Below are 15649 nucleotides of genomic sequence, written 5' to 3' on the forward strand. Positions count from 1 at the left end.
CATCACTTGTGTTGGATACCTATAGTAATAGGTTTCATATTTCATGATTGGCAAGAGAAAAGCCAAATATGCTCTGCTTTGGTATCCCAAAGATCCCATATTTCCTAGAAAGCAAGAGCTGGGTAAAGTGTTTCAAGATTGAGGACCTTATTTCAATTTTTGTGGATGATTCAACAGTTTAATCTGGATCATGCCATGTTTCAATTTTGAGTTGTAGAATAGAGAAAGAGGTCTGTCCAAACAGCTTAATCTTGGCAGACAAGTAGTTCAGGTAGAGAAGCAAAGGTTCCCAAAAGTTTAATCTGGGACCTTGGAAGACATAAGGGTAGAAGTAGATAGAGAGAAAAGAGGAAAAAGCCAAAGAAAAGAAAAGGCAATTGAGGGTTGCAAGTTCAAGTGCCCCTCCAAGAAGAAACAAAAAATGCTAGGCAAAATAGTTGGGTAGGCAGTTGTGGTTGCAGAAAGAATATGATCACCATTACACAAGTATCAATAGGTCTCTTGCCAAGGCAATTATCTATCAGCAAGCAAAGTGGTGAAGTCCATGAAATTACAGCAAAGAGCATCACTAACTTCCTCTCTTTCCCTCTCTACTCCATCACTAACCCCCCTTTCTAAATTCCCCTCCTTCATTCATATTAACTCCTAATTCTACTATATAACCTCCCTTATCTTACCCCACCCCTAATATTATTAACACTAAGGTGTATAAAACCCCAAATCTTATGTATATTCCCTCCCCTAGGCATAATAGCCGTGTATTTTTCAAAAAGGGACCAAATGGCATCTGGCCACTTTGGTGAACCTATTCCACCTTTTTCCCCTTTGCTGCAAGTCAATTTGCCTTCAAATCACCTCTGCATTGCTAAAACCCACTTTCCAAACTCATTTTGCCCATAAAACCTTTGCAAAGGTCAAATGCCCGCCTCTGGCACGTTTCCCAATCCTACCGCATTGTGGTTTAATCAAAACATTTGCAAAAACCCACATAAAACCCACAAATTTTAATTTTTCCGCCCGCAATATCAAAGGCGCATGTTTCCCCTCCGCCAGCCGTCGGATCAAGCCCATCAGATCCGACGGCCTACAGCAATATCGGAGCGCCTCCCGTGGCCGCACGTTAACTTCCGGGGAAGTGACGTTGCGCCTTGTCACGCCTCCTCCACGCGTCGAGCGTTAAACCATCTCGGAGCCCGCTCTGACATCCTCCGCGCCGTACCTTAACTGCCCCGGGAAACCGCAACGGTTAAGGCCTTAACCGTGACCGTTGCACGTTAACCGCCACCTACCCGCCGCTAATTCGCCGCCACGTCTTTGCCTGCCCGTACCCGCTTATGTTATTGGCCCACCTCACTGCTGACTGGGCTGCCACCTCGCCGCACCTTTGACCAGTCGCCCACTGCCACGTCGCCCGATGACGTCAGCTGACGTCACCTCACCATGACCCACCAATGACGTCATGCTGACGTCAGCAGAAAAAAGCGCCAAATTGGTAAAATGACCCATATTTACCAATTTTTCCCGTGTTTTTACCATTTTCACTGTGTTTTTTACTGAACGCTCTGCTTGACCGTTTGAACTCGAATTTTCGCCAACCAGTCGATTAGCCCGGGCGACCTCCTCAAAAAGCACCTGTGCACCTGTGTTTCAACCTCTGCTCGTCGAATTACAGGTATTTAGACCATTTCGCCCTCCATACGACCTTCATTAAGCTCAAAATTGCTCACAGGGATAATAGAACCATAAAAACTATATTTACACCGTTCATTCCCCTTCATTCATCCAGCATTGTCATTGTGAGGGCCAAGAAACACCGGCAGAGCTCTAGAAAAAAAATGCAATCATTAAACCTCTGTAATTCTGCGTTTTCCCGGCAGAATTGCTAATAGACATAATTCACCCTGTTAGAGAGTTCAAGTCACACCACAGAGAGGTTCTATCACTAGACTCCAGTAGTATTTCAATTGCTACTGAGAGAATTCCCCTTGAATACTCAAAACCTCAACTGTTTCCACAGAAGACTGTCTCCAGACTGTGTTTTCACCATTCCACCTGTCTATTTGCATTTCTGGTAACTTGAACAGCTATGGAGACCCCTATTGCACTAAACATTAAGCCCATCAATGCACCTCACCAAAACTAGCATGGAAAGCCCTGGGGGACATGGACTACCAAATGCTGGATTGGTTTCCATGGGAACCAAGTATAATGTGTTAATGCTGAATGAACTAAGAGCCCAGCACCTCAGTGGAGCAGATATCTTGGGGATTTGGGAGTCAAATTTGCCCATATACAACCTTCCCCAAGTCAATCCAATGCCAGAGCTCATTTACAGCTGCCAGGAATGCTATGACCCCAGCCAAAGGGCAGTCATAAGCCCCACAGGCCTAGTCCTGTTCCAGATCACCCCAGAGAGCATAAACCAGATGCTGCACTTCAATACAGCCAAGAAATTGACCCCTCTGTCCATGCAGAATCTGATTAACACAGGGATCAAGCTGTCCAGTGACCAGATTATCAAAATTCAACCAACTGTTTGTCACATCAGGCTCTGAAACAGTCAGAACCCCTCCTATTGGGTACCATTGTCTGAATGAGTTGGGCAGAATGCTGGTGGATCTAATAGCTATGTCCTAGGGTTCAGGGGGCTGGAAGATGTAGATGAAAGTATAATGGCAATGCTGTCCATGTTTGCCCCTGGTAAGCCTCCAGCTGTGCAGTATGATTATGCAACTTACATAGCAGAGAAAATCCATGATCAGTTCATGAATTTGAAAAGGGAGAGACTGTTCAGGTACTCCTCATATATCTATCATTTATTCCTTTTCTATCAGCCAGCTACCTTCTCAGTTCCTTTGAGGCCACTCAATGCCCAAGGAAGCCCAAGATCAGTTGTTTTCTGGACCTCTGTGTTTCATTTTACCTCAGTATCACCCTATACATACTGTGAGTTCATTGATTTATTTGTTCATCCGGCCCTAACAGTTCTGCAAGGTACTCCTCCTCCTAGATTAACCGATGAAATGAGGAGGATTCTACATCTGAACAAATCCTACAATATTGGCAACTGGTACTTCTACCAGAACCACACAGTCATTAGGATATATGGCTGTGAATTGAACCCATTTAGATTGCCAAGGTATGTCCCCATGAGGCTTTTTGCCTTGGAGTATTTCAGGCAGTTTGGGAACTCAGATTACCTTCACTTTCAGAGTAGAAACAAGAAGTCACAATTGAAGGTAAGAAGTCAGCTAGGTTCCTTCCTGTATAACAAGAAAGAGGAAGGATGGAAAGAGGCACACAGCATGCTGGAAGGCCTCAGATTGCAGACCAGTTTTGAGTGGATTCCTTATGACCCCAATCATAGTATCTCCCTCAGGAGAATTAGATACAGACTGGGCAACTATGCACATAAAAGACAACCGGAAATAGAAAAGTATGCCAATGCACTAGATTGGGAAGAGGGTACACTAATAGAACAACTCACTGAGGTAGAATTGCTTGAGAAAGAAGCCAGGAATGTACAAAAGGAAACTGACTTGGAAACTTGTGCACAGGTGCCTCACTCCTACAGAAAGCAAAGTGGAACAGCTGCTGGATCTTCAGCAGCACAGCAGCAAACCACTGAGAAGACATCCCAGGCAGCAAGCAAAGACAAAGGTAAACAGGTGGAACAGCCACCTGTATTGACAGAGGAACAAGTGGACACCTTGCTACAGCAGCAAGAAGAAATGGAACAGCAGGAACTGGGGCAGCAACAAGAAAAAGCACAGTCCAGTGAACAGCCCTTGCAGCAGGAAAAGGGGACAGATCAACCTGGCAATACTGAGCAGCAGCCTCAAACAAATGTGCCTCCCAGGACAGACACCAATATTGACACATCAGTCCTCCAAACACCACAAAAGGAGGATGTGACAAGGAAAAGGGAGAGAGAGACCCCCCACACCTCATCTTTCATCAGGGGAGAGAAGAGACAAAGACTGAATGACTCCCAAGAGGAGGACATTGCAGTAAGGCAAGCCATGGGTATGGGCCCACCCAGTGGAGAACTTTCGGCCAGCTCATCCCAGCGAGGACATGACATGACAATGGGAGGAGAGGTCAGCTCCTCCAGTGAAACAAGAAAAGGACAGTCAAGTATAAAACAGCAATTCATTGACATAAAAAGGAGGAGTGATCCAATAAAAGTGCAGCTATATGATCACTTGTTGAACCTAGCTCCTAGCAACCAGCAGAGACTCATGTCTGCTTTCGATGTGAGCGAAGGCAAAATGATAATGAGCCACTTCATGCCTACAGCTTTGCAGCCTCAGTCCACCTCGGACTATCTAAGAACCAACATGGAGGTTCTTGCCAAAGACATACACCCCATGGACAAGATTGAACTACATAAGCAGACTGGTGAAATGGTGTATGCCTCCCTGGCAGATGAGACATTAGAGAATTATAAATTAAAGAGCAGCCTGGACAACACAGCTTCTCAGCTGGAGTTAGAAAGAGCTTCATCACAAGCCAAGGACAATAGGATCAAGTCCTTGGAAGAGGTAATCATAGAGATAGGGCATGACCCTAAAGATGTCAAAGGCATCCAAGAGCTCCTGAAGATAAGGGATGCAGACATGGCAGCCCTAAGAAAGAAAATCAAACTCCCGGCCACCATCCATCCACAGACAGATGAAGTTGCCCAGCAAAGGCAAGAGAAAGATGCTACAGATCTGCTGGTGTCCTTATACAAAGAGCTGGTCAGGACTCAGGACCAGCTAGGACAAACTGAAGCTGCAAAGGCAGCACTACAGGAAACACTGAAGCAAAGAGAAGAGGGCCAACCCTCCCAGCCTCCTCCTGTCATAATAAATCTTGAGGAAACCCCTCCAAAGATTACTCCTCCTCCTCAGCAAACAGAAACTACAGCACCATCCACAGCAGCAACAACTACAACATCAGAACAGGCTGCTAGCTTAGACATGCAAAAGCTGCAAGCTGAGATCCAAGCCATGGAATCTCAAATGAAAGAGCTGGATGAGCTTAAGAAAACCTTGACTAAGGTAAATGAAAGGTTTGACAAGAGCAAGCAGAATGAGGCAGCCAAAGACAGAGAGGTAAAAGCTCTTAAGAGGAGAATTGCTGAACTGGAGAAGGAGCTTGCACTAGAAAAGGTGACAGCTGAAATGAAAGCAGTGCTATGGAGCAACATTGGGGGTCCATTGCCAAAAAGTGGCAATATATTGAGACCATGGATGAGCAAATGGTGCTCATCACTAAAGCAAACAGAGAAATACAGAGAGCCAGGGCAAGCCTTGGACACATGCCAGAAGCTGCTACTAGGATAATCAACACTCTGAACCATAAGACTAGCTCTCAATTAGCTGTCATGGGAATCACTAACAGGACAGAAGCAATTGCTGTAGCAAAGAGAGTCATTACATTGAGGAGCTTAGTTGGAACACTGGAGAGGAGGACACAGGATATGCAAACTGAAATCAATAGATTCCTGGAAAAATTCGTGACACTGCAGAACAGAGGCCTCCCCAGCATCCTAAGCAGTGTAGGAAGACTGCTCACCCTGGACAATTACAATAAGAGGATTGATGCCCATGCAGTGGCAGAGATTGCACAACCACCCAGCACTTCAGCAGAGCCAGGGCCAGCCACAGGGCAGAGTATGTATGACAGGGTGGAGAACCTGTTTTTCCTAATGAATGAAGTTGACCATCTGTTTGATACACCACCTAACTTCTTCAAATTTACAGAAGCAGATGAAACTCTGGGTGCAATCCTAGCACACCAACTGCCCACACAGGATGCCTGGAGAAATTTAACACAAACAGTTCTGTCAGGCCAGAATCAGTAGCGCTATTTCTACAGGCTAAATAAGCATCACATGCGCAGGCACAGTTTTGAGGAAAATATCTACAGGGAAGAGGCAGAGGCTGAGCCAACTCAGCAGGACCATTGACTCACCACAAGCAACAGTCACAATCACAGGTGACAAGTCCAAGACACAGCGTACAAAGCATTAAAGACAGATTTCCAGCATTTACTCAGAAAATCTCGACCGACTTAGCTGTCTCCAAAGGCTAAAATATCTTCTGACAGAGCATTAAAATGCCTGTACTCTGTAATCAATGCTGCATTAAATTTTGCCCATAATATCTTAAGTAGTTGGTAAGAAAGTAAAATCTGAGATAACTCAGGACTCAGATATGTTGTAAATGACCGCAAGTATATATTGACCCTTCACAGCAGTGAAAGAGGTTGTTGTTATTTTCTTTGGAAAAGCTCTAGCTCATTGTAATATTTTCAGAGAATTAATACAAAGGAAGAATGGAATTTCCAAGGCTTGGTGTTCTTTGATGTATTGTGGTGAAAGATGAATGTTACAGGATTCCAGGGTGTTGCATAAAACAGCAAGTATTCTCAAATCTCTTTGTTATGTGTTTTTGAGTCTTTTGTTCTCTTTTGTTGTTCAAATGTTTTTACACTTGATAGCAAGGTGAAAGGATAGTCCCAGGATTTAACAATGTTTACCCTGGACTCAAACTGAGCTATTATACATGTTTTCCTCAGATACAGTGACAGAATTGTAATTCTTAATTGCTGCATTTCAAAACTGTGTCTTTTACTGTGACAGTCATTCTCAGGGATTCAATTTTGCCCCTAAGACCTCTGTTTTCTCCTCTTAAAGCTGTCTGTTGGGAACATATAGATAACAAGTGAAAATTCTTAAATGCTTTCACTGTTTGTATTACCTGTTTCCAGTAATTTAATCAAAAACCTGTTCTATTAAGCACTCAAATGGCCCTGTAAGTTCCATCTTTCATCTCAAAGTTTCAAACACATATAGCCACAGACTCCATTGCCCAATGGTACTCAATCTCTCAGAAAACTACTTCACTAGAACCTAAAAGGAGTTTCATCAACCAAAACATAAGCAAAAAAAACAGTACATAATAGCTAGCCTAAAACCCTATCACAAACAGTTACAAATCATAAAGAGAGAGCCCTCTCTGATCACAGTTTGGCTAGAAACAGTGATCCGAAGATTGGTTAGTGGTTACCCCGGCCGTATTCCCTTGGGAGTCATAGGGAACAACCTGGGTGTTAACATAAATGGCGACTCCACTGGGGACTTAAGATTTTTCCAATTACTATCTATTTTCAAAAGCTACCATCAAGCCTGAAACTAGCCAAGAGGCCTTAGGACTGTTTCTGTAAACACAGGGACAGCTTTAGGGAAGAGCTAACTAGGGAATCTTCATCTTAGCTTTGAGAAATATATAGTCATTCCAGAATTCTTACCTAGTCCTTGTACATACAAAACTTTCTGTATAAAGTTCTAAAGAATACTTAGAAGCTGGCTCCCAAAAGAAACCCAAGGCACACTAGGGCAAACCCTGACCCTAATCAACCCATCATCGTCGATAACCCAAATATCATACCAAAGAACATAAGGAGACAGCAAAAGCAGGAGAAGCTTGCTGATTCAGATATAAGTTTAGACCAACCTATCCTCATTCCAACTCCTTGTAAAGTCCTTTTCCGTTCCACACCTAATTCCCCTAGCTCATCATCAACACCTCACAGCCCTTCTCTCCCATCTTCACCATCTGCACACACTCCCTCAACCAGTTCCCCACTTATTACCCATCCTCTTAACCCGGTTACACCTGTAATCCCTGTTGTCCCATTTGTTCCTATTAACCCTATAAATCCCATAAACATGGCTAACAGATATGCACCTCTGCAGATACCAGCCAATGCTCCAGCTCTACCCCAAGACTACCAAACTAGACTCTCATTTTTTGACTCCCATGGCCCTTTGACAGCCATCCAGCATGCTAAAAAGATGCAAGACCACTTTGAGACCTATGAAATAGATGATGACAGTGTTAGGATGAGAATTTTTGTTCAAAGCTTAACTGGGGATGTCAGAACTTGGTTTAGATCCTTAAATGCAAATTCCATTGCAACCCCTGAAGTTCTATACCAGGAATTCACCAACAGATGGGAGAAAAAGAGAGATCCGCACCATATACTTGGTGAATATAACACTATTAAAAGAGGTCCCCAAGAAACGGTGTTGGAGTATTGTGCTAGGTTTAACAACATATACAATGCTATCCCCCAGAACTTAAGGCCCCCTCCTGATTTGGCCCTTTATAACTTCCCTGATGGTTTTGATTCTGATATGGCCTATCAGTTGAGAGAAAGAGACCCTCCAACCCTTGCAGAAGCCCAAAGAGTTGCAGTCACTGTAGAGGCCAACCTAATTGCCAAAAGAAACAGGGCAAAGCTGGAAAAGAAGGTTGGTTTCAAAGAAGAGCCCTCAGGTTTTGATCAAAAGTTGGATGCAATACTAAACAGCATGAAAAGACTAGGTGAAAGAGTGGAATCAGTTGAAAGAAAGTCATCATGGGAGGCACCACAAAACAATCCTCCTAGAAACCCAAATTTTAGGAGAACACAGAACCCCAATATAGGGAAGACAGGTGCTGACCAAGATATCAGACCCCCTTTTCAAGAAAATTATGCAGAAACTTCCTCAGCTAATCAGCTCAATGAAGATCCTGACATCAACTTAATAGGTCTGGATGGTAAAAGCCATGTTTTCTTAACACAAGAAGACCATGAGGAGGATGAAAGCAAAACATTCCAAACACAATCAGGAGAATCTTTTGACTTTAAACAAGGGTATGATACTGCTGTCTATGAAGTCCATAAACAATACAAACTAAGAAGTCGGACTGTAAATGCAAATCAGCCTGAGAAGGTAAAGGAGAAACAGCAATCTAAAGAAACCTTAGTCACTGAACCTAATGACAAAACAAACTTGCCTGCAAAGGAAGTAGTGGTTGAGGAGGTCACTGAACTACTGTCCACACCACAACAGCCCACGGCAACCTCATCCTCCCACCCAAATCCGAACATTACCCCTCAAGACATGGGCATGAGGGGCAGGTTCCAAAATCAAGATGAAATCCAACAAGAAGATTCAATGAACAGAGAAAGGACTGCTATCCGTGACTCTAAAATTCAGGTGGATAAACCCTTTGACCTAGGAACAGAGATTGGCAAGTTAAAGATAGCAATTCCCCTTTCAGAGCTAGCCAAGCATGACATATATAAGCAACAGATCAAAAAATCCCTTCAGCTCACCAACAACAAAGATGATGTAAATGTGCTAGATGACACTCCAGAATTACTGTTTGGCCCAGAGGTAGATGGAAAAACAGTAGTCACAGGGGTTTTACCTTTTTATGTCAGCTTGCATGTTCATGATAAAATACTGCATAATGCAATGTTTGACTCAGGTGCATCTCACAACCTTATGCCAAAAGCAGTCATGGAAAGATTAAACTTGGATATAACAAGACCATACAAAGACCTGTTTTCTTTTGATTCTAGTCAAGTCAAATGCTTGGGCCTAATTAAGGATTTATGTGTGTCCTGGTTCAATTTCCCAACAAAACCATTCTAATGGATGTTGTTGTTGCTGATATCCCACCCAAATATGGATGCTCTTATCAAGATCATGGGGAGCCAAGCTCCAAGGCTCCCTGCAATTAGACATGTCATATGCAACCATCTCTGTCTTTGGACAACCCAAGAGACTTTATAGGGAAACACTCATGAAATATATGGTCAGCAGTGAAGAAAAGCCTCAAAATTTTCCAATATATGCTGTCCATTCGGACATAGACTCCTTCATCCTTTTCAATGACAGCACAAGTTCCTTAAGCAATGACATTAAGACCGAAACACCCATACAAGAACAAAACATCGATCAAACAAGTGGCACCTGCCAAAATTTAATCAGCCCAACAGTACCCATTCACCCTCCTTTAGTTGTCAAAAATTGTCAAACAAATGATGAAATTATCCTAGGAGACAAATGGGAAAAGAAACCTCAACTCATGCTCACATGGCCATCCCATGAAAAGAATTTAAGATCCCCTGACCAGCAAGATAGTCTGTGGGTCCTAGAGTTTGATGGCTCAGTTAACAAGTTAGGGGCAGGAGCTGGAGTATGGATACATAACAAACAGAAAGCCTGTGCACAAGGCCGGGCTTATAGATTGAACTTTAAATGCACTAACAACATGGCAGAATATGAAGCTCTGCTACTAGGCCTCAAGATTGCAAAATCATTACAAGCACATAGCCTCTCAATCATGGGGGACTCTGATCTAGTAATTCAACAAGTAAAAGGGGATTTTGTCACCAATGACAAAAGATTAAGGTCCTATAGGTCTGCTGTAATTGAAATACTAGAAACTTTCTCCGAGTTTATTATCACAAAGATTCCAAGGGGCCACAATCTCCATGCTCACAGCTTGGCAACATTTGCCAGCACCTTCAAATTCCCACTACAACCCAACAATTGTTTCACAGCAGAGGTCAAATATAGGCCTTCTATTCCAAACAATGTCAAAGAGTGGCAAGTATTTGAGAATGATAGGCAAATAAACAACTTTTTAACCTTGCAACAAGAGTTTACAGGATTAAATATTGACCTTGAGACAGCAAGTCAATCTCAAATAGTTGATGGAGCAAGTCAATCACAATTACAGTTTCAACAGTCTGCCCACCCAATGTCACCTAGGACAGCAAAACAACTACTCAGTCCAACCATTTTCAACAAAGAAAACATTCAGCAAATTCACCAAATTGACTGTGAAGAGCTGAGCAACGCTGAAGATGAAATCATACAACTCAAAGACAATCTTCTTCCAGCAGGCCTTACCCCACTAGAGGACATTTTTGACTCAAATGATGTCCCCAGGAAACCAAAGATGCAGCCATTAGATGCAACAATTGAAGAATGTAACATTGGTACCACTGACAAGCCTAAAATAATAAAGCTATCTGCTGCTTTGCCCCCTGATCAAAAACCCAAATATGTTGATCTCTTTAAAGAGTTCCAAGATGTCTTTGCCTGGGGTTATGAAGACTTGAAGTCTTATGATACCTCTGTTATCCAGCACACCATTCCCCTCAAGCCTGATCAAAAACCATTCAAACAGAAATTGAGAAGAATCAATCCTGTGCTTCTTCCTTCCATTGAAAAGGAATTACAAAAAATGTTCAAAGCTGGGATCATAGCACCAATCAGGTTTTCTGAGTGGATTTCAAATTTGGTCCCTACAAGAAAGAAAACTGGTGAGATTAGACTTTGTGTAGACTTAAGGAATTTGAACCTAGTGTCACTCAAAGACAACTATCCCTTACCCAAAATGGACCACATCCTTCAAAGAGTAGTAGGAGCCTCAAGAATATCATTGTTGGATGGCTTCTCAGGTTTCAATCAAATCCTGGTACACCCTGATGATCAAGACAAGACTGCATTTACTACCCCATGGGGTACTTTCAAGTATGTGAAGATGCCCTTTGGATTGAAAAATGCAGGGGCAACATTTCAGAGAGCAATGGACATTGCTTTTGCAAAGGAAATTCATGATTTCTTGGTCATTTACTTAGATGATCTTACACCCTTTTCAAAAACTGACCAAGAACACTTGAAACATCTGAGACAAATCTTCATAACATGCAGGAAATATGGTATTTCCTTAAACCCCAAGAAGTCTTTATTTGGCTTAGAAGAAGGGAAACTTCTAGGACACATCATTTCGAAAGATGGCATAAGAATTGATCCAGATAGGATACAAGCTATCCTACAAATGCCTCACCCAAGGAATGTCAAGGAGCTGCAAGGATTCTTGGGAAAAATCAACTTTTTGAGAAGGTTTATCCCAAATTTAGCAGAGTTAATCAGATTACTAAACAATATGCTAAAGAAAGATTCAAAGGTCAAATGGACTGTTGAAGCAAAACAAGCTTTTGAAAGTATAAAATTGGCCTTGACTCAAACCCCAGTGTTAACTAACCCTCAGTTTGACAGAGACTTCATCATTTTCTCCTTTGCCTCCCAACACACTATTGCTGCTGTTTTATTACAGAAAGATGACCAAGGGAATGAAAAGCCCATTGCTTTTTTCAGCAGAGCTCTTAGAGATGCCCCCCTAAAGTACCAAATAATGGAGAAACAAGCCTATGCCTTGATCAAAGCCATCAAAGACTTTAGGATTTACATCCTTTACTCCCATGTTGTAGCTTATGTACCAAGCCCTATTGTCAAAGACATTCTCACACAAGAAAACTTAGAGGGAAGGAGAGGAAAATGGATTGCAAACATACTTGAATTTGACATTGAGATAAAGCCTACAAAGCTGACAAAAGGACAAGGTTTGGCCAAGTTAATGACAGAAGCGAATTTCCAAGCCTTAGATATCAACCAAATGGACAGTGAAACAGAGCTGGCGACTCCAAAGATCAATGTAGCCTTTGAACAATCTCCATGGTACTCTGATATCTGTTATGTGTTACAAAACCTGTGTGCTCCCCCAGGACTGTCCAGAACTAAGTCTAGGTTCCTAAAAATGAAAACATCTAAATTTTGTGTGATAGATGAGAATCTACTCTGGAAAAACCATGAAGGTATTTTGCTGCACTGTCTTCTTGAGAGTGAAACTGACAATATTATGCAAGAATTCCATGCTGGAGACTGTGGTGGACATTTGTACTGGAAGTCCACTGTGGACAAGATATTAAGGGCTGGTTATTACTGGCCCACTATGTTCTCAGATATGAAGAAATTCACAACATCATGCCACAAGTGTCAACTGTTTGAAGGCAAAAGACAGTTGCTGCCACTTCCTTTGAGGCCCATTGCAACAGAGAGACCTTTTCAACAATGGGGCTTGGATTTCATTGGAGAAATTCACCCCTCATCTTCAGGACAACACAGATGGATTCTAACAGCAACAGACTACTTCACCAAGTGGATTGAAGCTGCCCCATGCAGACAAGCAAATGATTCAGTAATCATTCAATTTTTGGAGAACAATATACTGGCTAGATTTGGCTGCCCAGACAAGATAATAACAGACAATGCTGCTGCCTTCAGATCCAAGAAGATGGTAAACTTTTGCCATAAATTTCACATTACTTTGGGCCATTCTACAGCTTACTATCCTCAAGGAAATGGTCTCGCTGAATCATCAAACAAAAGCCTGATAAACATCATAAAGAAAGTGCTGGAAGAGAACAAAAAGAACTGGCATAAGAAACTAGTAAATGCTTTATGGGCAGACAGATTAACCACCAAAAGATCAATTGGGACCAGCCCATATGAGTTAGTCTATGGATTAGAGGCCAGATTTCCTTCATCACTAGGAGTGCCAGTTATGAAACTTCTACAAGAAAGCCAAGCAGAGCCAAATGACATGCAAAGAAGGATTAACCAGATAATTTGTCTACAGCAGACCAGAGAACAAGTTTTCAGCAGAGTGCAGATACTACAAGAGAAACTGAAAAAGGCCTTTGACAGAAGAACTAAAGCTGAAGATTTCAATGTAGGGGACAAAGTTTTAAAGTGGGATGCAAGAAGAGAAGAGAAAGGAAAACATGGGAAGTTTGATTCTTTATGGAAAGGACCATTTGCTGTCCAAGCAGTACAAGGTAATAACACCTACTTCCTAAAAAGCTTGACTGTAACTGAACTGGATGAAGGTCCTGTCAATGGCAGGATGCTGAAGCACTATTTTGACTGTTCACTATGATAGAAATTCAGAGGTTCATTGTATATATGCAATTGTACATATTCTTTTTGATTTAAATTATATAAAGAGGTTTTCCCAAATGCTGCACCTAGCAGCAACAGGCAGATAGAATCAGAGGTTCTCCAAGAAAGAAACACACTATTTTGACAGATTATATGCAGCAGATTTTAAAGACAAAGATGGGCAGTCAAGCAACAAGGCAATCTGACCTGCTGTTCTTGGTCTTTCAAAAGAAAAACCATCCCCATGTGGAGCCACTGTTGGATACCTATAGTAATAGGTTTCATATTTCATGATTGGCAAGAGAAAAGCCAAATATGCTCTGCTTTGGTATCCCAAAGATCCCATATTTCCTAGAAAGCAAGAGCTGGGTAAAGTGTTTCAAGTATTGAGGACCCTATTTCAATTTTTGTGGATGATTCAACAGTTTAATCTGGATCATGCCATGTTTCAATTTTGAGTTGTAGAATAGAGAAAGAGGTCTGTCCAAACAGCTTAATCTTGGCAGACAAGTAGTTCAGGTAGAGAAGCAAAGGTTCCCAAAAGTTTAATCTGGGACCTTGGAAGACATAAGGGTAGAAGTAGATAGAGAAAAAGAGGAAAAAGCCAAAGAAAAGAAAAGGCAATTGAGGGTTGCAAGTTCAAGTGCCCCTCCAAGAAGAAACAAAAAATGCTAGGCAAAATAGTTGGGTAGGCAGTTGTGGTTGCAGAAAGAATAAGATCACCATTACACAACTATCAATAGGTCTCTTGCCAAGGCAATTAATCTATCAGCAAGCAAAGTGGTGAAGTCCATGAAATTACAGCAAAGAGCATCACTAACTTCCTCTCTTTCCCTCTCTACTCCATCACTAACACCCCCTTTCTAAATTCCCCTCCTTCATTCATATTAACTCCTAATTCTACTATATAACCTCCCTTATCTTACCCCACCCCTAATATTATTAACACTAAGGTGTATAAAACCCCAAATCTTATGTATATTCCCTCCCCTAGGCATAATAGCCGTGTATTTTTCAAAAGGGGCCAAATGGCATGTGGCCACTTTGGTGAACCTATTCCACCCTTTTTCCCCTTCGCTGCAAGTCAATTTGCCTTCAAATCACCTCTGCATTGCTAAAACCCACTTTCCAAACCCATTTTGCCTATAAAACCTTTGCAAAGGTCAAATGCCCGCCTCTGGCACGTTTCCCAATCCTACCGCATTGTGGTTCAATCAAAACATTTGCAAAAACCCACATAAAACCCACAGATTTTAATTTTTCCGCCCGCAATATCAATGGCGCTTGTTTCCCCTCCGCCAGCCGTCGGATCAAGCCCATCAGATCCGACGGCCTACAGCAATATCGGAGCGCCTCCCGTGGCCGCACGTTAACTTCCGGGGAAGTGACGTTGCGCCTCGTCACGCCTCCTCCACGCGTCGGGCGCTAAACCATCTCGGAGCCCGCTCTGACATCCTCCGCGCCGTACCTTAACCGCCCCGGGAAACCGCAACGGTTAAGGCCTTAACCGTGACCGCCGCACGTTAACCGCCACCTACCCGCCGCTAATTCGCCGCCACGTTTGCCTGCCCGTACCCGCTTATGTTATTGGCCCACCTCACTGCTGACTGGACTGCCACCTCACCGAACCTTTGACCAGTCGCCCACTGCCACGTCGCCCGATGACGTCATGCTGACGTCAGCAGAAAAAAGCGCCAAATGGTAAAATGACCCATATTTACCAATTTTTCCCGTGTTTTTACCATTTTCACTGTGTTTTTTACTGAGCGCTCTGCTTGACCGTTTGAACTCGAATTTTCGCCAACCAGCCGATTAGCCCGGGCGACCTCCTCAAAAAGCACCTGTGCGCCTGTGTTTCAACCTCTGCTCGTCGAATTACAGGTATTTAGACCATTTCGCCCTCCATACGACCTTCATTAAGCTCAAAATTTCTCACAGGGATAATAGAACCATAAAAACTATATTTACACCGTTCATTCCCCTTCATTCCTCCAGCATTGTCATTGTGAGGGCCAAGAAACACTGGCA

Source organism: Pinus tabuliformis, chromosome X, assembly GCF_031772625.1.
Source record: "Pinus tabuliformis cultivar Carrire ecotype Pingquan chromosome X, CPIR1, whole genome shotgun sequence".
In the NCBI taxonomy this organism is placed as follows: domain Eukaryota; kingdom Viridiplantae; phylum Streptophyta; class Pinopsida; order Pinales; family Pinaceae; genus Pinus; species Pinus tabuliformis.